Source organism: Neovison vison, chromosome 1, assembly GCF_020171115.1.
Source record: "Neovison vison isolate M4711 chromosome 1, ASM_NN_V1, whole genome shotgun sequence".
In the NCBI taxonomy this organism is placed as follows: domain Eukaryota; kingdom Metazoa; phylum Chordata; class Mammalia; order Carnivora; family Mustelidae; genus Neogale; species Neogale vison.
The window spans coordinates 142529418-142555153 of NC_058091.1; the positions used below are offsets into that span (position 1 = coordinate 142529418).

Consider the following 25736-nt stretch of genomic DNA (forward strand, 5'->3'; position numbering starts at 1 on the left):
GAGATATATGGTTGGTGCCAAGTTTAAACTAGGAGAGAATTTTTAGTCACTACATACCCCAAAAGGGAAGTTTTAACATAATGCAGTGCCCAGACTTGGGCAGTACAAATAGCTCCTCTATAATCAGTACCAAGGGTGCCCCTCTAATCATCCTCTGAAACAAAGCACCCTTAACTGTGCGTGTGCCACTGTGAGCCAAGGAACCCAAGCTCGCGAACAGGAAAGGATTTTTTTTTTTCCCTATAAGTTGTCACCTTGTGTAACTCTTGGAAGAGTAGATTCTGAGATTAATGTTGTGCCGTGTAAAGCTAACTTGAAAACAGAAAATAATACTCAAAGCTTAGGCGTGAATAAACAGCAGCACCTGGAGATTTAAAGGCTGGAGGGGGGTGGAGGTGGGGGAATTGCTGTTTTCTCATTTCTCAGAGATCTCACGCAGTAGTTTTCTTTAGCCTTTTGTGTCTTGGGGCACCGGGGTGGCTCAGTTGGTTAAGCGTCCCACTCTTGATCTCAGCTCAGGTCTTGATCTCCAGGTCACGCGTTCAGGCCCTGTGTTGGGCTCCACACTGGGCTGGGCATGGAGCCTACTTTAAAAACAAGACAAATGAAACCTCCTCTGTCTTGATTGCCTTCCCCGAAGGTATCCCCCTTTCCATAGGACTGGGACCCATTTGGCAAAGCTTCAGATATCCATCGTTTGTTTTTCTGATTTCCCAGGATTTACTTGTCCTCCATTTGTCCCCTTCGCCAGGGTCACCAGCTCCCACTCCTTTGCATCCACCTTATTTCTCGCTAACGTTGTTGAACCCAAGATGAGAGAAAGCCAGCAATGGGCCTGTGCTTGGGATATCGAGTTCCGTCTCCGTGCCCATGAAACCACCCCAAAGAGTGCAAAGCGTAGAAGCAGATTTCAGTTCTTATCAGATCCTCTGTTTCCATTTGGTTTTTAAAGAGAGGAACTTTCCTGAATTCTTGGAGGTACTAAGCATGTGGTTTAATGCGTATTTTCATGCTTGTTAGCAGCTTAAAAATAGTGTTATAGGGACTGTATTTACAATTACTAAGAACCGTTTTTTTTTACTAATCATTTTTCATGGGACTAAGAAGGGAAGATAAACTAGGAAAGCAGTAAATATAGGAAACCACTAATGCTATCTCTTTCCTCCTACTCTGATCCGCTCTTTTGGCTTATAGAGTGACTTGGAAAATGTATCTTACACAAAGAAAAGTTAGACAACAGAAAGCTTAGAAAAGCAACAGCTGAGGTGGGGACAGGAAACCCAGGAAGGGGGTTAAGGTCGACGAATAACGCACAGCGCTTTTGCTCTAATAAGAAGGAAATTGGTTCATTTTCTGTTGTCACTTTTGTTTCAAACGCTTCCCCCACCCCCATAAAGCAGTGTGTCTTGAGAACTCCAGGAATGTACGAGTTGCAAGAATGCATTCTTAGTCTTCCCTGGACCTTAACTGGGGGGTCAGTCTTGTGGCCATGGCGGCCACAGTCACCTGCAGTATCGCTTTGAACAAGAGGAAATAAAGCCCACTGGCTGCCAGATTGTATCACCAAGGCCATGCCCTTTGCTTTGCTGGAGAGAACCTGAGCAAAGCAGCCCATGACTTAGATTTGCGAACTAAGGCGGGGGGTCTGTGCCCACTAGAGGCTGATGGGGAGAATGGACAGCTGATGGAATAGGGAAGGGATGGAAAGAAAAGTACGGTTGACCCTCGAACAGTGCACGCACACGCACACGCACACGCAGTCAGAAATCCGAGTATAGCTTTTGACTCCTCCCCCCAAAACTTAACTACCAATAGTTAATAACTGATTCCTAATAACACAGTTTAAGCTTTGTGCAGTGGCAGTATCGTAACCAGTGAGGTTTATCCGAGGCGCGATTATTGCTCATTGAAAACTTTTCCCTAATAACACAGTCTGCATGGATTTTGCCCGTGTATTACATACAGTGTTAAAATAAGCCCGAGAAGGAAAATGTTGTTAAGAAAAGCACAAGGAACAGAAAAAGACACTGCAAAGAAGAAATAAGTAAAAACTCATAGAAGTGGACGCATGTGCTTCAAACCTGGATTGTTCAAGGGTCAACTATAAGTGACTATGGCCCAACTGTCTGAGGCTAGCTGTGGGGTCCAGGGAATATTCTGATAACGCAACAGTCCCGAAGAATAAGGCTCCAGGTTAGCTCAGGCAACAGTCGATGCTTCCCATGGTCTTCGTTCGACTCAGCGACGTTCAGAGCTGTAACGTGACAGTCATTCTCTGACCCGATCCCCTTCATTTTGCAGGTGAAGAAATTCAGCCCCAGTGGAGTTCAGTTACTTGCCCAAGGTCACAAGCTAGCTCATGGCCAAGCCAGGACTGAAATTGGAGACTTGAATTCTTAGAGGAAGCCTCATTCACCAAGAAAAAGTTAACGATGTCTCAGGTGCCCTCTATGGGAAAAATCGGATGTATAGAGTACATTTTAGGTGGCCTTCAGGAGGGGTTACTTTTTTTTTTTTTTTTTTGGTAAACGTGCACATATGGAAGTATCCTTTGAACAGTTGGTCTTTTTTTTTTTTTTTAAGATTTTATTTTATTTATTTGAGAGAGAGAGACAGTGAGAGAGAGCATGAGCGAGGAGAAGGTCAGAGGGAGAAGCAGACTCCCCATGGAGCTGGGAGTCTGATGTGGGACTCGATCCCGGGACTCCAGGATCACGCCCTGAGCCGGAGGCAGTCGTTTAACCAACTGCGCCACCCAGGCGTCCCTGAACAGTTGGTCTTGGAGTAACAACTCATTGTCAACTATTTGGAGTAAGCGAAATGACTTTAGATGTTCAGTGAAAGGGATTTTTTTTAAATGGAAGGAATGACGGACTCTTACAACAACGTGATAGTGTTTTTAAAGCTTTGTTACTGACAAGCGCGTTCTCCGTGTATCTGACATTTCTGGTTCTGGAAAGGGGAAACATGTACAGAGACGAGAAGCTAAGAGGACTTTTGAAAGTTTCTTCAGGGCAGGGGCACCAGATGGCTCTGGTGCTGGAAGTTTCGTCCGGGGCCGTCCACGTCCGGAGTAACTGGACAGGTTTTCGGAGGCGTCTGCTCGGTCACGCGGGACTAGAGGCTCTTCCCGCAGGAGACACTCCTGATTGAACCGAGTGGCTGGTCAGTTAGCGCTTTCGGAGGAAGTCCCCATCCCCTAAAACCCAGAACCCGTTTCATTAAAATGTCTTCTTTTACGGGTGGAACTGAGGAAACTTAAAAATAGAATCACTTCAAGCCCTGGAGCCTAAAAGTGAAACCTGATCTGAGGTGAGGCTGTCGTTCATCCCGCCATTAGGGGCTGGGATCTGTGGCCCGTGTGTCCCCCACAGACCCGCAGGGGCTGCGGGCAGAGATGGCCGAGAGGCCAGGAGTGCTCAGGAGCACCGAGACCGCAGTTCTGCTTGTCAGGAAAACTTTTTCCCAGAAGATATTTTGGTAAATGGAGTCCGTCTTCCAGGCAGGGAGAAGCCGAATGCCCTTGGTCCGCTGGGCCAGCCCATGCCTGGCTGTCCCGGAAAGCCTTCTGGCTCCGTGGGCATGCTCTAGTTTTCATGACCCCAGTGGCTGTGGCTCCGGGCACTGGGGTCACGGGAAGGGAACTCAGCCCAGAGGGCTCACCCCCTCTGCCCACTGCTGTTTCTGAGGCTCCGAGGCTCTAGAGCTAGGAAATCAGAGCTGTAGCCCTGGGGCCCAAACCCCTTCCCCTTTGAGCCCTGCTGGGTCCAGTAGGCCTTAGAGAGGGAGGGGGAGGCTCAGGTGTACCACAGGGTACCCTCACCTTGAATCCAGGCCAGAAGGGAAGGTATGAGGGTCCGATGGTGGAGGCCAGAGCGCCTGGGTTCTCACTGTGGCTCTGCACACCAGCTCTGTGACTTGGGACTTAGTACCAACCTGCATCTCAGTTTCCTCACCTGTAAAATGGGAAGATCGTAGTACCTAGTACAGAGCTCCTAACCCCTGGGGGTTTAGGAAGACTGCGTGAGTTTCTGTTTGTGAAGTGCTTAGGGCAGGGCCTGGCACGTGGGCACGCTGCTGAGAGTGTCCCTAGCTACACGGCAGGACCGGCTCCCCTTTCATGGCCATCCCCTGCACTGTCCTTTGTGGCCTGTTTTCTTTACTAGCCCAGTGTTCCCTTAAGCCCAGTTACAGCTCTACAAAAGTGGTGACGAGGAGGAGGCGTGACGTGCGGGGCGGTTTTCTCCTGACCTGGTCATCAGGGTCTGTGTCTTTATAAGCCGCGCATGGACTTGGACTGAATGAGAAGCTTCTGACTATAAGAGCCGCCATCGTGGCTACTCTAGTACGATCCTAGTAGCATCGTGACCAAAGTCTTCATTTCTCCAATTAAATGTGTCAGTAAAGGTGCACTGCTAACATGAATTGCGCCGTTGGCGTGATTTCACTTCTGCACGGTAAGCCATGGCTCAAGACTGAATGGCGGAAACCGGGGGTCTGAGCACCGTGGACCCGGCCGGCGCGGAGGCCCTGTCCGGTGGCGGGGGGAGGGCCGCATTGCTCTCCAGAGTCAGGCAGCCTCTGGGCCTCCCTGTCCCCTCCCCAGCTCCCTCTCACCCCTCACCTCTCCCTCTGGCAGGCTTCCAGAAGGATGCCAGTATTGAGCCTTCCCTGGCTGCTCCTGTGACTTACCAGGTGAATTGCAACCTTTTTTGCCCAGCGTTTGAGGTCCGGTGAAATCTCGCCTTTCCCGTTCCGCCTCCCGGCTGGCCCCGCACAGCGTTTCAGCTGGCTGCAGGGTCCCCTCGGGTGCCTTCGTCTGCTCGTGGGTTCCGTGTCCTCCCACTCCACCCCGCTTCTCTGCTGCCCTTGTTCCCACCGGCCCACCGCGTCCGCTTCCTTGTAGCCTTCTCAGCGGCGTTCCTGCGGCCCCAGGAAACCGGTCGGTGGCGTCGTCCCCACAGTGCCTACCACCCCATAGACCCAGATTGCGGTGGCGCGTTTGCAGTGGACGCTCTGGTGCTCTCGGCACCCCGGCCATTCTGCTGGGGATGCCGAAGTCCGAGGCGTGACCTGCCCGCTCTGGAGTTGACGGTCTCTTTGGGGAGACAGGCTTTAAACACAAGGTGATCTCGCGAGCAGGATGGAACAGGAGGAAAACAAGACTCATCTGGTCCTCAGTGGCACGGTGTCCACGGGAGGGGCTGGCCGGGCCGGGAGACGGGGAGCTCTTGGGCCATCAGCCCCGGAGCACCCGAGGGTGCACGTTCAATTCACCTGGGCACTTTCAAAAAATGCCAGAACTTGCCCCCCCCACCCCCATTAATTAGAATCCCTGAAGGTGCGATCCAGATATGGGAACTTTCCTCTTTTTTTCAAAGTGTCCCAGCTCGTTTCGCTGCACGCTGTTGGTTGGAACCGCGGAGCTCGGTGGAGAGGGAGGACTGAGGAGGTTGTTGGTGGCTGGGGACGCATCCTGAGGCAAAAGGCAGGGAGTGGAATATAGGTCACATAAGGAGAGACCAGCTGGGCTGACGTGAATATGGCGGAGTAACAGGACCTACCCTTGGCCGTGTTGGTAGTCCTGGTCCAGCATAGGGACCGGCCTTCCTACGAGGGTCAGGCAGGGAGGTCGCTGCGGGGGGCGGGGGTGCAGGATGAGCGATGGGGGGGCTGGGCTTGAACACAGAAGAAATGCCCTATCCAAGGGAGGGCCCTGGGACCCAGCCCTAGGCAGTGTCTGCCGGAGGGGAAGGCAGGCCTGGCATGTTGTCGTATCTGCAACCTTCTTAAAATGCCAGAAATCTACAGTTTTAAAATGTTGGCTCGATTAAATAGGAAAATGTGCAGGCCAAACAAAATAGGTCTCTAGGACAGATTTGGCTTAAGGGCTGCCACTCAGCAGTCTCTGGTCTTTGGGATAATAATAGCTAATGTTTATTGAGTGCCCACGTGTGGAGGGCGCTGAACTAAGTGCTTTCCCCACATTAGCACATTATCCGCATAACAGCCTGTGAAGTGGGTATTATCATCAGGCCCGTGCTGCACGGGGAGAGACCGTGAGGGGTTAATGAGGGGAGCCGTGGAAACAGAACCCGAAGGGCCTGCCTACAAAGTCTCAGCTCATTCCTGGCTTTTATCCTCCACGGTCTCCCACGTGGTTTTCATTCTATAGCAGAAACTCAAGATGCCTGCCCCTGAGAAATCGCCCGGTGTTTTTCCAAGCTTACCTGATAGTAGGAATTGCCTGTAGCACTTGTTCCAGGCTTTTCCTCTGCCCTCTTCAATTAGAGAGAAATACCAAGATCTCCTGATCTTCTGGGATGTTTGACAAAGACCGCTGCAAGTAGGGGAGCACAGGCAAAGGTTCTGGAAGCTGGAACAGCCAGGCGAGGGCTAAAGCTGCCTGCAGAACCTATGTCAAGTGTTCTAGGGTTTTCTCCACTCCTTCTGCATTCGGAGGGAATAGGCCAGCAGATTCCGGAAACCTGGGCCAGGTGCACTGGATCCCAGGCCCGCCCCTTGTGGTTCCTTCACCTGTATTTCCAGGTCTTTGCGGAGGCAGACCACCTGAATGATCCAAACCCCAAAGTGGGTGAAACCGGAAGGGGCTCCAAAGCATTGAGAACCTTGGCTTGGGAGGTCTGAGTGGGTATGATTGCCGCACGCTGGGTACCAGCGCAGGCTGGGAACATAGTATACCATGTGATAGGCCGCACGTCGTGCCCTCGGAGGATTTACTTGACCCTGTAGTAGGAAGGCTTTTTTGGGTCTAGGCTGCCTGGAATAGGTTACCTGGAATAGGAACCCAAAGCCAAGAAGCCTCCCTGGGAAGGGAACGAGGTCACACCATTTAGGGCAGGGGCGCCGTAGATCTCATGCGTCTGGGAGCAAGACAGCAACAGTGACCATTTGAGGAGACAGGATGAAAGTGAGGGCGATTCTAAAAAAAAGAAGGAAAAGGACTGTAGAGTGCCCCGAGGTTTCGCTCCTGGGACTGTGGAATGGATGCGGCTGCGCGGGTCTTCCATTGCGCCGCACGCCGTGGGGAGGGAATGGTTATCTGTGCGTGACGCCACAGGCCATCCAGTTTCCTACGAGGCTAGGGCCACGCACTGCAAACGTGGCTTCGGAAAAGAGGCCACCATGGGCGTCTTGAAGAACAATGACGATCCAAGAGCTGGTCTCCCTCACTTAAAAACAAACAAACAAACAACAACAACCAAAATGAATATGGTGCCGCAAAAACCTTTCTCTGTTTTCACTTCTCCCTGTGTAATATGAAAACGAGACAGATCCATCAGGTTGGTTCGGGGATCAATACTGTCAGGGCTCCCAGAGACCAGCCATCAGACGTTATTTATCCTGTGCTCTACCAGGTCCGGGCCTGGCTCCTGGCTGCTTTGAGAAAGCCCCCAGTTTGCGCCCTCTCGAAGGCGAGACCCAGCTAGAGAGTGCTGCGCATAAAAAGAAAGGTCACATAATTATGTCTTGAACTAAGATGCCTCTTTGGACGGTCATTTCCCAGGCTCTCTGATTTTGCTGATTAAAGGAAAAAAAAATCTTGAACTTTCTTAAGCTCTAGCACATTAGCATTTAAAAATGAGTCTTTGAGTACTCTTCTGAAGGAAAGGCTCCTGTAAATTCCAAGTATCTTTATAATTAATTTTTAAATATGTAACGTGCACTTAAGCCCATTTGCAGCACTCCGTGAACTGACCAAATTAGTGGCTATATCGGGCAGCCACACTGGTGACGATCACACTGATCATGTAAAGTTTCCAACCTTCCACGTTGCTGTTTTCCCTGTTAGCATCTCCGACACCCTAAAAATGAGGGACTCTGTAGGAGACAAGGCTCTCGGCCCCAGAGCCCGGGGCCGTGGCGGTGGGGCAGGGAAGGAGCACAGGCTGGAAGATGTGGCCTCAGAAACAGGCTCTGTCACTTACCAGCATGTGACCTTTTACAAATTAGACATCTGAGCTGAAGGTACCTAAAATAGTGTTTCCTGTCTCCTTCAGTGGTTTGAAGGATTAAATGAGATAGCATTTATAGGAAACGTGTGTTCTTGATTTAGTCAGTGCCCTGCCTCCGTCTCCACATTAGGAACTCCTGAGTGTTGGTGAGTCTGAAGTCTTGGTATCTTTACCCGCCTCCAGGGAAACCATGGTGTTGGACAGATACACACCCTCACTTTGTGCAGAATGCAGTCCCCTGTGTTCTGAGGCATTCAGAGGCAACCAGGACATCCTTGCCCTCATCAGGAGAAAGGCAAGATGGAACATGTTCTTCAGTCATTAAGGCAAGATAAAAGACAGTGAAGGCCGGACGATGGTATCGGTGGAGTTTCTTAGGCATCCAAACTTGGAAGAGGACAGAAAGCTTGAGGGTATTTGAAAATGGAGCAGGACTTCAGGCACCACTGATGTTTTGGTGGGAGACTGCCTCCCTCACTTGAAGCCAGCAGCCCCTCCAGTTATAATGGTCAAGGTTGTCTCTGGACATTGCCAGGGTCTCCTGGGGGCAAACTCGACCCCACCCCCATTTGAGAACTGTTGTACTAGAGCTTGAAGGTAGGGCAGAAAAGGAATCGCGCAGATAGATTCATCTTCTATATATTAACGCTCTAAAATATGGTAGAGATTTTCAAAGCAAATGATTTCTCATAGCTTGATTTTAATTTCGGGATGCCTGCCCTCCTGTGGAACCCCAGAGCTGTGCTCCTACCCTTGGGAGATGGTATAGAGAAAACACAGTCTGCGTAGCCTGCAGAAACCCTGCCTGGTTTCTCGCCCGGTGTGCGGTGAATCGGCCCCTCGAAGCCTCCACATAACTTGGAGAAGAAAGGATCAAAATCTGCCGCTCAGGGAAGGCCGAGGAAGTTTTGCATTTATCACGTACTGACCGGGGTCATCAAGACAGACCTCAGGACCTCCTTCTCAGCGTGGTTGTTGGTCCCTGTGCGACTGCACCATTCTTTGATGATCTGGGCGCATAATTTCCCCTCTCACCCCCATCTCCCTCACCCGAACTGGGGTTCCTACCTCATGGGGCTCTTGTGAATGAAGGTCAAATGCCTTGATTGTGTGTCAGGTGCTGGTCAGGGTCAGCCACCTGGTCAGCTCAGGAGTGGTGGCCGTCGTTGTATGACTGTGGGTAGCGGTACCATCGTTAAGTAGTAGGCTTCCTTCCAGCCCGGACCAGCTGTTAGCAAATAAGGTGAAGGGGATTGAGAGGTACATACAGACTTGCAGTTATAAAGTAAGTTAGTCAGAAGGAGGAGAAGTACAGCTTGGGGAATAGTCAGTGATACTGTAACCACTTCATGCGGTGACAGTAGCTACACTTTTTGGTGGTGAGCATTTCCCAGCGCCAATAACTCTTGAGTCACTGTGTTGGACACCTGAAACTATCATCATATGCACTAACTGTATTCAATTAAATATAAAAATAACAGGGCGCCCAGGTGGCTCAGTCAGTGAGGCGTCTTAACTCCTGGTTTTTGCTCAGGTCATGATCTCCATGCTCAGCATGGATCCGCCTGCGATTCTCTGCCTTTCCCTCACCTGCCTCTCTAAAAAAACAAAAAAATAAAAATAAACGCTCGGAATAAAATAATCCTAAATGTGCATATTGAAAAAGAAATTAGAAAGGTAAAACTCTTGGAAAAAAGAATTGGGAGTCTAGAGATTTAAGAAACATCTGTTCGTGTGTTATTAATAAGCCAGCAGACGTGAATCAATGTCAACTGAGAAATATTAATCTGCATCAAATACTTAATAAGAAAAAATGCGCAATATACATTTTTCATCATATGTAGTAACTGTGCAATCCAAACACTGAAATATATCAGCCAACCAGGAAATTTACACATTGTTGAAGACAAGATTACATTTGTAAATGAAGAGAAAAACCTGGTGTTTTTTCTTTTTAACATCTTGTTTATTATATGTTGCAAGTGACAGCCTTAACTGTGGCGCACACGGGAGCTGATAACAGAAATAAGTCAAGCTCTCCATCCCCTAGAAGTGACCCAATTTTCCCTTCTACTAATAAAAAAAAAAAAAAGATATAGCTCAGTCTTCCGTTCAGACTTGCTCGCTGAAACATGCAAAATCTGAGTTCTGGGTTTTCAGAATTAGATGCTTTAGCAAGAATATGCATATCGATCACCTCACGTTCTGAAGTAGGATTGGGCTGCAGGGCTGGAAGGACGGGAACACGCTGAGAAGAGTGTGCTGGGCGGCCTGGTGTGGGCTCCGCACAGAACTGGTACCCCGGGGGTGCTCACCCCTCCCAACTCCGCGTCGGGCGACTCCACGCGGGTGGCTGGTAATTGACCGTGGTGGAAGGATTTAGGCCGGGGAACACGGCACATGCCACAAATTCAGGCTTTTTTTTTTTTTTCCCAGAGAGCTGGTTGTGAAATATTTAAAAATGTATACTGTTGTGACCATGGAAAAAAAACCAAACCGAAAACAGTTAGCAGCCATTCCCTTTGCAGCTGGCGCATCTGCAGCCTCTTTGCCTGGCTCACTCGCACCCACCGTGGAGCCTACTGACTGCTTTGACTTCCCGGGGGTGTCTGTAGGGCACCCGCTGTAGGCCAGCCCCTGTTCTAGGTGCTAGGCATACAGCAACAGACAAAATCCCCTGCCCTTGGGTGGCTCAGATAAGACCTGATCAAGGTTTTGCCACATCATAAATAGCCTGTTCCCATCTTTGATGGATTCTGGTCTTTAAAAACAAACAAACAAACAAACAGTGGTCCTTGGGTTCTAGGATGTCAGACCAGGGCAAACACTTGGGAGCATGTTAGACCTGCAGGCGTTCCGGTCACAGCTGAGACCTCCCGTGTCAAAAACGCTGGGGTAGAACCCGCAGTGTGGGGTTAAACGGCACCCCCTCTGCCCCTCCTCCCCAATCATTCTGGGGCACCAAGTTTGAAAGGCACCGTTAGAGAAAAGCCAGCTCTCAGCTCCCAGCGAGAACGGGCCGGGGAATACCAGGGCCTTGTTTGTGCCGCAGCGTCGGTCACGGCCGCCGACCTTACAAACCATACTCTTGGGTGTATCGAGACCGTTCGAAACTGGCAGTACCCCTTGATCTCTCCCTGGGCCTGGCATCCCTCCCTGAAACCGGAGGACTCCGAGAGGATCCTGCCTGCCGCAGCCCAGAACGCCGCAACAGAAATTCTTAGCCTTCTTTGGGCTTTTCATCATCCAGCAAACAGGGAAACTGCTTCCCTCCCTTTTCTCCAGAGACTGTTGACATGTTTGGTTGACAAATATTTTCCTCCTTTTAATTCCCTCCCTCTTAATGGTCCTGTTATCTAGCACCATTAAAAATCTTTATAACCAAATTGCCAGCCTGATGTACAGGACTTCTCTGGAAACGAAACGGTCACTCTCCTTGCGTGTCTGGTAATTTGGGTATTTAAAGATATTGTGAGGAGCAGATGAAATGAGAGACCACGGGAAGGTGTCCAGCCTGGAGCCGGGTACGGAGTGGCCGGGCACTCGGTTACTGTCTGCCGTTCCTGCCCCTTCCCCGGGAAAGGCACTAAACAGGTGGCACGCTGCTTTGTGTGAAAAGTTTGAAACCCCCCCCCAGATTGAAATGGGTATGAATCACCACTGAATAAATTATAATCAAAACCATGGAATCTGAAATTATGATTAGTTAAGATATATATAGATATATATACACACATATATGTATACATGTATATATATATAAAATAAAACAGAAATATATATATATATAAAATAAAACTTAGAAACTTGAAAATAAAAAAGATGTTAACCTGATTTTTTTTTTTTCCCTTCATGAGGAGGGATTCTTTACTTCTGCACCAGCCCAAACCAGGGTCAGCTTCTAAATAAACCTGTGTTCAGTTTATAAATTCTAATCACCTGCTACCCATGTTAAAAGGAGTGTTTGGGAGGGAACGATAGTTTCTTTTGAGAACAGACTGTCTGGAAAATGCCCGCTTAGGGTCATGTGGCTTGATTATGGCCCAGGTTTGTCTTGGTGGTTCTCTTTCTAAAAATGTCTCCCTGGCCCCCTCGGTGGGCAGCTCCGCCCCCTTTCCATCCACCTGGCGCCAAAACAACCTCTGGGGTCTGGGATGGTTCTAAGTTTGACAGTTTAAAGCTTGCCATTTGCGGTCGATGGCATCACAGAGGTCGAGAAAATACAGCAGGCGCGACTCATTTCTTGCTTCCTGCTTTGCTCGAGAGTGTGAAGATCAGCTTTTCTGAAGCCCCTGACTTCCGATGTCTGCTGCTCCGGGTCTCGGGGGTGGCCGAGGTGTGGCCCTTCAGCGCTGCTTCTGAAGGTCTAGCATGACTCAGCCGCTGCCATCCTTCCCAAACCAGGCCGGGTGTGGTCCTCCTGTCCCGCCTTGGGGGGTAGAAGAAGTTAGCCACGCTGTCTACCGTTGCTGAGTTTTACAAATATTTTTCATACGGACCTGGATGTTCGTTGTCACATCTGATGGGTCCGAGTTGCCCAGAGGTGAGCTCTTTTGGGTCTTGCTTTTTTACCTTTGCTGTAATACAAGAATGATGGGGTTGAAATGGCCCGCGTCTTGGCTGTCCTTTTCGGGTCAGGAAGGTCTCCTGCTGCTTTTGCCCCTCCGAGAAGGGATCTCAGTAGGAATCCGTGTAGGCCCCCACTTGGCATGATCGGGACCTCGGATCTCTTGCCCGGGAAACTTCTCTGTGCAAACCAGACTTGTGAAGACTGATCAGTTAGTATGGGAACTCCTTCGCTGTCCCTGAGACTCGGAAAGGCCGGTTGCTGGCTTCGCTGTTGTTTGCATTCCTGACCCCGAGGTTATTAGAGACCTCAGGTTCAAGTTGAATGATCCTGTTAGTATCCAGCTGGGGTAACCCCTCTCTGGAGCCCAGCTCTTGAAGGAACCAAATGACTCTGTCCTTTACTCAGATGTCCACGGATGACTGCTGTGAAACACTGACTTTGCTGCCTTTTTTCCTTTGTTTGAAGAAAATACTTGTTTTTAGTACATGCTTGCTTATTTAAAGAAATCAAAGACGGTCCATGAGGTTAAACTTTAAATACCCTGTCCTCCCTCCTCGTCCTGCTTCCCTTCCTGGACGTAACCACAATAGCAGCTTGGCCTGTCCCTTTTTTGTTCATTGGCAAATATATATTTTATACGAAGGTGCACATTGTGGCTTGCAGTCTCGGCCGAGTGGGGCAGCAGAGACGGTCCCGCACCAGTGCTCCCCGCCAGGCCGCACGGCCGCCCGGACAATGGAGTTGGTTCCTCCCGTGTGGCTGCGCTCTCTGTTCCTGCCAGTTTGAACTGTCCTTGTGCGTGTCTTTTCATACATAGTGTGTGTCTCTCCTCCGGGCAGGTGCGGAGCATGCCTGTTTTCCTGTGCTCTTTCCAATAGTGGGTATAACTTTAGTCTTTCTGCAGTTTTGCCCGGGATGCTAACTGGGGATCTCTGATTTTTGTTTTGTTTGTTTGTTTGTTTGTTTTTTTCTAAATGAATACTAGTTACCTCCACCTCGGCAACTTCCATTACTGCTACCGGCTGATGTTTATGGAATGTATTTCTGTGCCGGGATGGTTGTAAGCACTTTACATGGAACTTACTAATTTCAGCTTCAGCATCTCTGTGAACTGGGTAGGATTATCGTCCTCATTTTCCAGATAAAGTGAAGCGTCTGTGACCCGATTTGTATTTCTGTGAGTTGCCTCATGTAATCCTTTATCATTTCTTGTTTACAAGGCTCTTTATAACTTTCTTTTAGAATTATTGGAATTTTTAATGCATTATAGATACTGGGCTTTCTCAGGTGTGTGTGTGTGTGTGTGTTAAATAGTTTCCCCTTTTTGTCAGTTTCCTATTAATTTTGCATATGAAATATTTCTCTCCAGCAAAGTTTTGCTCATTTTTTTAAACATATAAAACTATAATCATAACAGTTTGTGAGTTTGGTGCCTTGTTTTGGAAAGTCGTTCCTAATCCCTAAATGATAACGATATTCTGTATTTTTTTCTCCCGACTTCATAATTTTTGTTATTTTGATCTTTAACCTCCTTGGAAGGGGGCGTGTTGTATTTGTACGTTAGAGACTTGACTTTACATTTCTCCGAAACAGACAGCCAGTCATACCAGTGGCCTTTGTTGGTGGCTCCGCCTTTCCTCATGAGTCTGAAATGCCACTTTTGGAGCACCGGGCCGGCTTGGTCGGTACAGCACGCAACTCTTGATCTCCAGGTTGTGCGTTCAGGCCCCACACTGGGTAATCCTAAGATTACTTAAGGAAAAAAAAATGAAAGAAAGAAATGCCACATTTATCCTACACACGCACACGGATCCGTACTGGTCTGATTCTGGACCTTCTCTGCTCCCTTGAGCACACTGGTGTAAATACGGTAGCTTTATGGTATGTTTCGCTATAAATAGGGAAAATCTCACCCCCTCTCATACCTTTTTTTTCCCCTTTCATTAAAATTACAGTTTCCAACCTTATACTTTGTTGTAGTTTTGCCACCAGGCCTCTCCGTGCCCCATCTACTATGAATTTCAGGTAACAAGAAAATAACAATTGTTATTCTGCCTTATTGAATAGTTTTCTATGCCAGCCGTGGCCTTGAGCATCTTGTGTGTGTTACTGCTTCTGCCACAGCAACCTTCCTCACCAGTAGACGAGCACAGGGAGGTTCGGTGGGGCTCAGCACCTGGTCCCAGCCAGCGAGAGCCCTCCCAAGCACTCCCACAGTGGGGCAGCAAGGGTTGAAAAATCCAGCCTCGCTCAGGGTAATTGTTCCCATCCAGGACATGGGTCACGGCGGGACCCCGGTGTAACACAGAAACGAGAGGAGGGGAAAATGGCTTAGCTCCATGCTTCTTGGGCCTGGAGTTGTTGAACTGCCATGTCCCTCAGCCCGGACATTCCAGGGCATTCTGGCAGGAAGGGTCCTCGTCACAATCCCCGTCGCCTACCCACCCCCCCACTCCCCCAACTGCCAGTGACTACCTTTTCAAAGAAAGGGCAACACGTGTTAGCTCTGCGGGAGGAACAAAGGTCTTGGCGCATCTGGAAACACGTGGCTGGAGAGGAGAACTTAAACTGGGGCATTTTTTCCTCCACGTCTAAATCAGTCTCCCGGCCCAGCTGAGTCCGCCTTTGCAGGCGGCTGCCCCTTGATTCAATTTCTCTCGGGTGCCTCCTTTTCTTGAGGGTGAACATCAGGGAAGTAATTTTCTTTGGAGAACTTCAGATCGGCCTCCCAAACAGAAGTCCGGCTGAGCACCCACCGGGAGCCTTAGAAAAGTAATCTGATTTATTAGTAGGAGTATATTGATTCTGTGTGTCAGAAGGGCCCAGAGGCCTGTGACAGTGAGTCCATCTGAAATTATCATTTAAAATACCTAACAGACGAGCCGCGCTGAAATCCTTCTCGAGAATGTAAATGATTAGGTGTTCAGCGAATTTCGCGTGTACGTGTAATTAAATTGGCAGTTCGTGGGTCAAGTTTGTTTTCATATCCTACATCATTTAATTTTTCTTCTAAAACTGTCACCGGTGGTAAGGAGAGAGGAATCGCTATTAAAGCTTACAGGCCTTTGTAAAAATAGATCATTGTGCCTTCGTCGTTCATTTCTCTGTTTGATCGGTCTGCATTCCCCGATCTTATATTATAAAACAGAAGGCTCCTCATCAAAGAATTCTCCTTTTCACTGCATGACGGCCGTCTTAATTTTGTGGAAGTCAGCAAGGTTTCATTCGCGACTGAGAGGTGAATGGATAGTCATCTTATCTGCTCAGCACCTGCCGTGCGGCCTCGCTCCTTCTGTCTGCAGTTAGGGCTGGGGCCCATGGCTGCAGGTGCGCCCGCCGGGGTCGCGCTGGTGGTGACCGCTGCCCCTCGTAAGTGCGGCTTCGCCTCCGCTGCCCTGGGCGTTCTGTCCCTCCCGGGCTTTAAGCTTCGGCTCTGCCTGCTCCGTTAGCGGTTGTCCTCGCTGCCTTCCAAATGTCTTCTTCCTTCTTCCAATACAACTACCCGGGCGTCCTGGATTTTTCCATTCTTGACAAATGATCTGTCCGCTCACTGTAACTGTAGTTCCACCCGTGCTGGTATCTGTTGAAATTAGACCCAGAATCTAAATGTGACTTCTGGAAACGGTGGGTGGGACATTTTTCTCTTCTGATGGTCCGCGGTCTTAAGGCGCCCAGACCACCCAACTGTACCATCTCCGCTGGGGCGCGTGGGAGGAGTGGAGTCGCCTGTGTCTGAAAGTGGTTTAGAGTCCCAAGTCCCAAAGAAGGTGCGAGTTCGCCGTGTTCACATCTGTAATGAAGTAGAGCGACGTTTGCCACCAAGGCTGCCTGCCTCCCCCAGGCACGGTGAACTGACCTCAGACTAATTGCATCTCTGGCCGTATAAAAGGAATCCAGAACCTCCTAGGGTTTGCTCCCACAGCTACTCCTTAACCCTAACGAGACTTTGTAACCCAAAGATTAAATGTTTTATTTCAGCTTCCTGGACCGGGTTACCGACACACTTTATATGTGGTCCTTTTTCTCTTAGAAGGTTCAAAACAGTAATTTGGTCCAGAAACTACTGCAAAATCAGTACCTGACAAATGTGACTCTGTTTGGGCTGGAGGCGGGCCAGAGTGCGCAGTGATGGCTTACGGGGGGGTGGGGGGGGTGGGGAGGTGCGCCAAGGAGAGTGGGTTTGCTGTGTCTTCAGACTCGGGGGGCCTGGTGTCTGGCAGGGGTCACAGCCTGAATGGACAAGGTCAATCAGCCTTACACCTCTAGGTTCCTGTTCCTTGTCAAATGTGACTCATCTTCAAAGCCTCCTCCTACTTCGACCTTGTGTGATTTGTCCATTCAAGCCACAGGCACCCACCCCACCACTGTGGCCCCTGGGTTCTTGGGGGCCTCAGGGAGGTTTCGCTGCCCCAGGTGGCCACTCGTCTGCCGCTGTGCATTTGGGGCCCCGCTGGAGGTGACTCAGACCTTGTGCAAGGGGGGAGCCCCAGAGTGCGAGTTGCCTCCCTCTCCCCACTCGCCACACCCCTCCGCTTCCAGACTTGGTGTCTCTGACTTCTCCACTTTTCAAAGTCCTAAGGGTTAATTATGATGTTTACTATTTACATTTGCATTCCTGATAGTGCTCTTTCAACGTGAGTGGCACTGGTTCATTTTCAAGTCTAAGTAGATCTCAACACTCAGGGCGTGGTTCTCCTGGCCTTTGAGATGGGCCCCAGGCCAGTGCTGCAAGCCTGGTGAATGTTACACTCGCCCAGAAATCGCTGAATCTCTTTGCTTGCCGGTTGCCAGGACTTTGGTCCCTTCCCTCCAACAACCCAGGAAATGGCCTCCGAGATCTTACAACGATTATGACAAAAACATTTCCAGGTTTCAGGTGAGGAAACAGAATGAAGGTCAGAGGCATCCAGTGACTTTATTTTCCCCTCCAAGCGGAGATAGGATTAGACCTTGGTCTAATCTCAGCAGTTTTGGGGGCTCGGGCAAACGGTTTCACCTTTCAAGGCCCTCAGTCCCTTCATCCATAACATGGGACAGTTAATGACCAGGGCAGAGATTAAAGAATGAACGAGGACGCCAGCCCGGGAAGTGGAAAGTGAGCAGAAAGGTTCGCACTTACTCTGTATGGTTAGGAAGTTGGAGAGACAAGCCAAGAACAGGTCTCGGATCAAAACGTCATGTGAGCGCACGACTGCCAGTGTGTACAGACATCCAGAAGCGTCTTTAGACAGATAGACCTGTTTATTTAAATTAGATCGTCCGTATATTTAGAACCATTTCGATCAGTGTGGCTTTGGTGCAAATTCTGTTGTGGTTCTCTCTCTCTGTCTTTCACTCGTGTTATTCTAAGCTGTCCTGCAATGGTATTTTTAAAAATTGCTGGAACTCAGGACGGCGCAATTGCCAGGGGAGAGCCAGGACACCGAAGGTTCTCCGAGGCCAGTGGTTCTCAACTGGGGACAAGTCTGCTCCCATGTCTGGTTGTCGTAACTGAGCAGAGGGAAGGCGGGCATGCTGCTGCTATCTCGTGGGTACTGGCTGTTAAGCCCCCCACAGAAGAGAGAATTATTGGAGCCCAAACATCCTTAGTGCTAAATTTGTAAAGCCATGCCCTGGGGTGATTCTCTTCCTATCTGAGGCAGGCTTACCCCCTCCCCTTTACTGCAAAGTCCTCAGTCTTTTCCTCTTCTAAGGTGTATTGGCTTTCCTTATGAAAAATCTTCAGAATCGTAAAAATCTAGGACCATCTTTCAAACTGTAAGGGGCAGAGGAAGCCGGAGAGGAAATGGTTTAGTTCTGTCTTCTAGCTTGAGGTATAGAAAGCTCTCAGATCTGCTCAGAAGTTCTTGCAACAGCTTTCTTTTTGGTATGCCTGCCCTCCCCCCCCAGCAGTGTCATTGATATTTTCGTTTTTGCGAGCACTAAGTAGACAGTGGCAGGCTATATGAATAAAATGTTCTTCTTACACTGTCAATTACTCTTTTTTATACAAATAATACGTGACTTCTTGTTCTTAAACACGCTGATTTCTAGGAGAACTTTCATAATGTGTTTTGAAACTTCTATTTCTTTCAAATTGAGCGACCCAATTGTTGGAGTGAACCATCAGTTCTAGAATGAATCCCGACTGTTAGAATAGCAGCCTGTGCTAGCTACTCATGCTCCGAACATTCTGCTGTGCTTTATCAAAGTGAAAACAGGAAGTTCGTATTTTAAATAGAAATTCTACTTTAAAATTCTAATTTTGCTAATTTTCCATTCTGGAATATTAAGATCGGTAGGCTTGCCGTAGAAAACATGGATGCCAAGTTCAATTTGAAATTCAGATAAACAACAAATGCCTTTAATATAAGTATGTCCTGCGCAGTGTTTGAGATATACTAAAAATTATTTGTTGTTTGTCTGAAACTATAATTCAGCTGAGGGTTCTACTTTTTTTTTTTTTTTTTTTTTGCTAAATCTGGCAACCCCAAAGAGAGGACCCAGGACTGGAAAAAACCAGGAAATACCACTCATGTCTGGTATCTCCCCGCATAACTTTATCTTGGATGTTGGACTTCGTGAAAGTGTTCAATAATAAACCTGAGGCAATGATTTGCCAAGAAGAAAGAAAGAAATTTCTGAAGGGAATTTTAAAAAGTTTGTTCTGCAATCACATTCCTTGGTCTTTGAAGGTGGCTCGAATCTACCAGTTAGAAATCTCTTATCTCGTGTTCCAGAAGGGCCCTGTATTTGACCTCAGAACTTGATTCCAGAGGCGGAACCTGGATGGGAGAGAGAATCCTTTTTCTGGTTTGGCTTCCGGGCATTACCTAAAATTTAAGTGAGATCATACAGTTTCTAAGCATATTCTCTTCACCGTGGGCAGAATTCTTGTTAGAGCTCAAAGGCTGATTGCAACCAAGGGGATGGGTTGATTACAAGAGAACTAGATCAGCTTTAGGAAATGGCCCAAAAGCCCAACAAGAATTCTCATGAAAAATACAGAATTGTAGGAGTCTGCTGAAAGGCGGTGTGCCCGAGCAAGGAGCCCTCAAGCTCCCCTCTCCGTTATGGGGTGACATCCAAGTTTACCTTTATGGAAGGAAAGCTATTGTTCCAGATGCCAGTGTCTTCCCATCTCTGTGGCCTCAAAGTGGCTCCATCCCAGGTTCCCTGCTGCCCCGAGCTGCCCTAACGGTGTTTCTGCTGTGTCAGCTGCAGTCAAGTACCTGCACGTTCCCTCTGGTCCCGCAGCACATCGCAGTGGCCTGCCTCTAGCTTCAGTCACATCTGAGTGCGTCAGGCAGTGTCCTTCGGGCTCAAATCTCCCCCCGCCCCCCGAGTGTCACTTTCTGCTTTCTCCCAAGGAGCTTCTCTAGGGTCACTGGTGCAAAGACCGCACCCCCCACATGGAGGGCATTAGCATCCCTGGAGGCCACCCTGACCCTGTGGGCATGGGAGGAAGCCAGTGGGTTAATCTTCCAGAACAGTTCCTGGGGGCCCACGGCTGAGTCAAGCCCCCGTCACCCACAGCCATGATTGGGTTCACACGCCCTGAAGTCCTACACCTGCCTCACATTCCCTGTGCCCTGACTCCCGCTTCCCGGGATCACTTCTGAATGAACTGCCTGCACCCAAGTCCTTGTCTTGGTCTCTGTTTCCAGAAACATCTACATTCAGACACCTGTCACGTGAGCTTACCTGGGGTGCCCTAACAGAACACCACCTACTGGCTGGCTTACACGGCAAATTTATTGTTCACAGTTCTGGAGCCCGGGAAGTCCACGATCAGGGTTGGGTTAACCAAGGCCAGCAGGGTTGGTTTCCTTCAAGACTGCTCTCCTTGGCTGGCGGATGGTCCCCCTCTTGCTGCCTCTCCACGTGGTCCCTTATGCGCGTGCGAGGACACCCGTCTCTTTGGCCTAGAGTCCACACTCACCGCCTCCTTTCCACTTTGTCCCCTCTTTAAAGAGCCTGTCACTGAACGCAGTCCCATCGTGAGGTGTTGGGGGGTTAAGGGCTTCAACATCCAACTTTTGAGGCGGGAACAAATTGAGCCGGTAACACCTGTGAGGAAAAATACCGCAATCTAGAATATGGGCTACCCCGTCATAGTGGGTCTCAAGTTTGTGGCTGTTTCCACAAAACTTGCCTGGCTTGTAGGGCTTTGGAGAGGTGGGTCTGTGAGCTTGGAGGGGAATAATTACATTAGCTGGCTGTCCGCAGCCCTTCTCCGTACATTCTGGAGAAGAAGGCAGGGTAAGGGTGCTGCTAGCCGGAAGGAGCCAAAAGGCTAAATAAGAAGACAAGACCGTTAGTCATACATCAGCAGGGAACAACGTGAAGTTCGTTTGAGACCAACTACAATACAGATCATAAACTTAGAAGTTTAGGGTGGATGGGCCTCTTCAGGGAGATTCACTTTCTTGTCACTGAAGGAATGGTCAGATTATTAGATGTATGTTTGAATGAGGTGGTTTATGGAACCTCTGCCCTGAAACCCTTTGATGTGAGAGGTCAGTGTGGCCTGGAGTTTGTGAAAATGTGAGCAATGAAGGGAAGAAGGGAAGGGTCCAGGAAGTGAACACCGCCTCCTTTCCAGGGTCTTGGAAGAAGCCAGAGGGTTTGTGTGAGGGAGGGGAGTCAGGGGAAATGTTAAACAGGGTGTGGTATGGTTAGCCATATTGAGGAACGGGGAACTTTTTCTGTATTTGAGTGAGGGGCCCGGAGCACAGGACCTGTGGAAGAGGATGGACTGGGCCGTGTTGTGCTGCTGGGAAGCCAGGGCCAGAGAGGAGAGCAGCTCTTCAGAGGGCAAGTTCCGAGGTAGGAAGGGCCTGCGCCAAGCTTCTTCCTGCCTCGCAGTCTTTGCGCTTGCTGTTCCTTCCTGCTGGAATGGCCTTGCCCCGCTTCCCACGCGACCTTGGCTCCGGGTCGTCAGAGACTCTGCCGACACCTCAGAAAGGCCTCCGCCACCATCCAGTCTAAGATGCCTCTCCCCCCGGCCCATCACACTTTATCCTCTTGGCGTGTTTTATTTTCCGAACATGAATCACTGTCTAAAGTTGGGATCTTGCATCCACCCAGTGCCTAGAACGCTGCCTGACCCTTACTGGCTGCTCCGTGTGTATTTGCTAAAGGAACGGAGAGGTTGAAGTCAGCTGGCCCCATTGGTGCGCCAGCTGAGGTCTGGAGTTTGGAACGTCACCCAGCAGATAAGTCAGACTTATCTACTGACTGGGTTCTAATGTTCACTGAGTGTCTACTTTGTGCCGTGTATCCTGCTCATTAGATCTCAGGAATCGTAGGTGAGTAAGACCTCATGGGGACCCTTGTCCAGTGTGGGGTCCTTCACCTGGGTCTGCAAATTGGATTCTAGATCTTGCTTCTTTCTATTATGACCCTCCAACTGAAATGTTGCATTTCCTCCAAATCAAGACTGGCCTGTGTCTTGACCACCCACAGAAATCACAGATCTCTCCGTATCATGTTTCGCTATCACTTATTGGCAGATAACCTCGAAATACTGTGTACTCTGTGCACACTCATCACCATTGCAAAATTACAGTAATTTGGGGGCGCCTGGCTGGCTCAGTGAAGTGAGTGACTCTTGATCTCAGGGTCACAAGTTCAAACCCCAGGTTGGGCGTGGAGCCTACTTAAAAAAAATAAAATTACAGTTCTTTTTAGACCTGCTACTGAATCTTTTTATTTATTGCATTAATAAAAGTACATATATGACTGTATCATGAATTGCTTTTTAATATTTTGAATAGCTATGTTTCAGTACAGAGTGTTTTCCCTTACAATTCTGTGTGCTTTGTTTTAGGTCTATAAAAACATTAGTTTGAGAAGGGGTGTGTAGGCTTCAGAATGCCAGAGGAGTCCGTGCCACCAAAAAAAGGTTAGGAGCCCTGGTGGAATTATGTAAAAATAGGGAGTTCCTATCACCTTGGCTTACATTGTATTGGTGAGGATTCCTATGAGAAAAGATCCCACTCCTGCTCTAGGCTTATTGATTCCTCTAGAATCTCCTCCTCCTCTTCCTTTTCTCTACCTGTTCCCCACCCCCGTTCTTTTGAAAAATTTGAGATGGACTTTCTGCTCAAGATTCTTTTTTTCATAATGTGGTCACAAGCCTTAGTGACGAGCAGGAAAATCGGGGGACAGCTGGTCAGAACAAGCCTGTCCTGCTTTGTGGGAGGGACAGAGCTTTCCAAACCATCTCTTGGTGAAGACCGTAATTAAAAACAGCCTCAATTCACTTGTGGCCAGAATTTATTAAAGGAAAATAACCGTGAGCCGGTCCCTGTTGTGGTTTAAAGAAAGGAGCCCAGTAGTGGGAGTCGGGAGGCTTGGATTCTGGTGAGCAGCAGGCAGACCTCCAGCGGGTCCGTCGGTTTGTGATCCATGTAATTAGGGGGTGGATTGGCCACTGAGATCTAAGTGTCTCTGAACCTGAAGACACTGTGATATGTGGCGTAATGAGATACCGTTTATACTGTGATATCATGGTGTCGGGAGAAAATGCACGCGTCATGTACCAGCCTCACTTCTGTGCCCCTGAAACTGCTGAAAGCGTCTGCATGTGGCAGTGGGTTTTGCAGCATTACTCAAAGCTCGCTGCTTGCTGTTTCACTGGGAAGTCTGTCGAGAGACCCGGGTTTCTTCCAGAATGCCTTTAGGGAGTTTATTAGCTCTGGGACCTTGGAGCTCCACTTCTTTAAGACCAGAAGGGGGTCAGGGAGCCGATCATTCCTTTATTGTCCAAACACCCCATTCACGGCCACAAACTTGATGATGCTCGTGGTCAGCTTTGGTGGGAGTGACCGACCCACTGAGCATTGGTTTCTCCGCTCTTCGAAATCAGCAAAGGCATGTGCATATAACCAGAGCACAGCAGGTGAAGAGGGGTGGGGAATCAGAAGGGGGGCCGGCATGAGGCGTGACGTTTAGGTGATGAAGGGGCAGGTTCAAGAAAATGGCAGGAGGGCCAAATCAGTGGACACCTGCCCTGGACGTTCTGCACAGCACAGGTGTGCAAGTGGGTGTGGCCTCGGATAGGTGAGGTCGGGATGGACCAGTTCAGAGTATTTCGGGGTCGTTTTTATTTTATTTTATTTTCCACTTTGAAGTAGTTTAGTGGAGTAGCCCCATTTTTACAGAGAAAGAACTTGAGACTTGGGTCAATTATAACTTGCTGAAAGTCATGTATAAAATTAACAGTGAGCCCCCAATAGGTGGTAACTTGGGTATTGCTTGGCCTTTGAAGGGATGGTGAGCTTAGACCACTTGAGTGTAATCAAGAAAGAACTTCACCAAGCCAATTTGCTAACTTAAAAAAAGGTGGGGGGCAATGAACATCACTAACACTCACTGAATTACCAAATACTGTAATTCAAGGGAGACCGGAGGTAAGAAGCATGGGCTCCTTTTGTTATTATAGAACAATAATAGTAACAGCAATTTTTTTAAAAAGATTTTATTTATTTATTTATTTATTTGACGGAGAGAGATCACAAGTGGGCAGAGAAGCAGACAGAGAGGGAGAGGGAAGCAGGCTCCCCGCTGAGCTGAAAGCCTGATGCGGGGCTCGATCCCAGGACCCTGGGATCATGACCTGGGCCGAAGGCAGAGGCTTTAACCCACTGAGCCACCCAGGTACCCCAGTAACAGCAATTATTAGAGTTCTTTCGCTTGTGCCTCTCAGCCTCCCCTGCGGAAAAAGAGCAGTTTACCAAACAAGATTGTATGTTGAAGAATCGTCTTCACAGAAAAGGAATGTTTGAATTTTTCCTATTACGGTTAAATGGAGGTCCTATCTCTTCCTGTTTATCCATGCATGAGATGCTTTCCCTCGATGGGAGTAGCCCTTTCCCTGCCACACACAAAAGTACCAGGCAGAAGGGAGAAAGTGTAAAGGTGAAGAGAGCACACTGCCCACCCTTTAAGCCCTTGAATTCAAGCAAAGCTCAAATATAGACTTAAAAGCAAAGATAACAATTAAGACCATTTAGGGAGTGGGACCATCTTCTGTACTTTTGAAAATAACAGAAGTCTATATTCCCAGGTGGGATGAGCTCCTGGGAAACAGGAGTCTACTGGCTGGACCCGGCTTCTAGGGAAGGTAAAACGTTGCATTACAGGTGACTGGTGCTTTTGGGTCGAATTTATCAGCAATGGAAACAGCGTTGAATGAGAAGGAGTCATGTTTGTCTCTAGGGAAGACTGTTCTTATAAGGGCTTCCGCTTCTCTAGATCTACCCGAGCAGTATTGGACTTGGCCGGCACAAATCAAGTGTGGAGGCGTGGCAAACGTAGTCACCTATAGAAAACTGAATAATTCTAAGCGTGTTTGTTCTGTAGTGCTTGTTCAGTGTTTACGTCTCGCGTTGGGCAAAAGTTGGTCAAATGCATTTTGGAACCCTGTTTTCACGTAGTCAGGGTGGGTCGGGAGCCGTTGACCTGGACACACGTGTATTAGTCCAGAAGGAGCTAAACGTTGGTTGACACCAAATTCTGGGTAGCTGGGAACAGAAAAAAACTGAAGCCAGTTAACGTTCTCATCAGCTTGATGTTGAGAGGACTTGGGGGTTCTCTAGTCGGTCGTTTCTTTACTGCTTAGGAAACCGAGTCCAGGTGCAGACCGAGCTAGTGGGGAGCTGCCCTCGTGAGCCCACCTTCCCTCACCGTCTGTGCTCTCTGTGTTCTCTAGCCCGGCCTGCTTATACGATTTCTCTAATGGCATGTGTTGACTCTAACATTCTCCGGGATGGCGAATACCACAGATTTGACCGGGAAACCTGATCGTTTTTATTTGCGTGAACTTGAGCCCTTAGCACGGCACGACGGGAAGGGCACTCAACTTGGACCCGGAAGACTTGGGTTCAAGTTTCAGCCTCGACATTAGCTCTGCATCAGCAAATCCGAGGGCCCTGTTTTCTTAATCCATAAAATGGGAATAACACCATTCCTCCTCACAGTGGTGAGGATTAATGGTGGAGGGCCTGGTTTAAAGAAAAAAAAAAAAAGACACAAAGTGCTACCAGGGTGTGAGAGTTGTCTCACACTTTGGTGATAAGCTAAAAGGCACATTTTCAAATTTGGGCTGACTCTCATTTGCATAATCTTGCAAATTCTTTCCCTATTTTTACTCTTGGTATTTTTTTTTTTTCCTTTCGAATTCCTGCGAGGCGTTCGAGCATCTC

At 48.8% G+C, this 25736-nt stretch overlaps 1 protein-coding gene and 1 pseudogene across 2 annotated transcripts in view; both read left to right on the top strand.

The window, feature by feature from the left end:
- The window catches only part of E2F3 (E2F transcription factor 3), a 72811-nt gene that overhangs the window by 2931 nt on the left and 44144 nt on the right, over positions 1 to 25736 (top strand). The window lies entirely within an intron of this gene.
- LOC122897065 lies at positions 1846 to 1964 on the top strand (annotated as a pseudogene).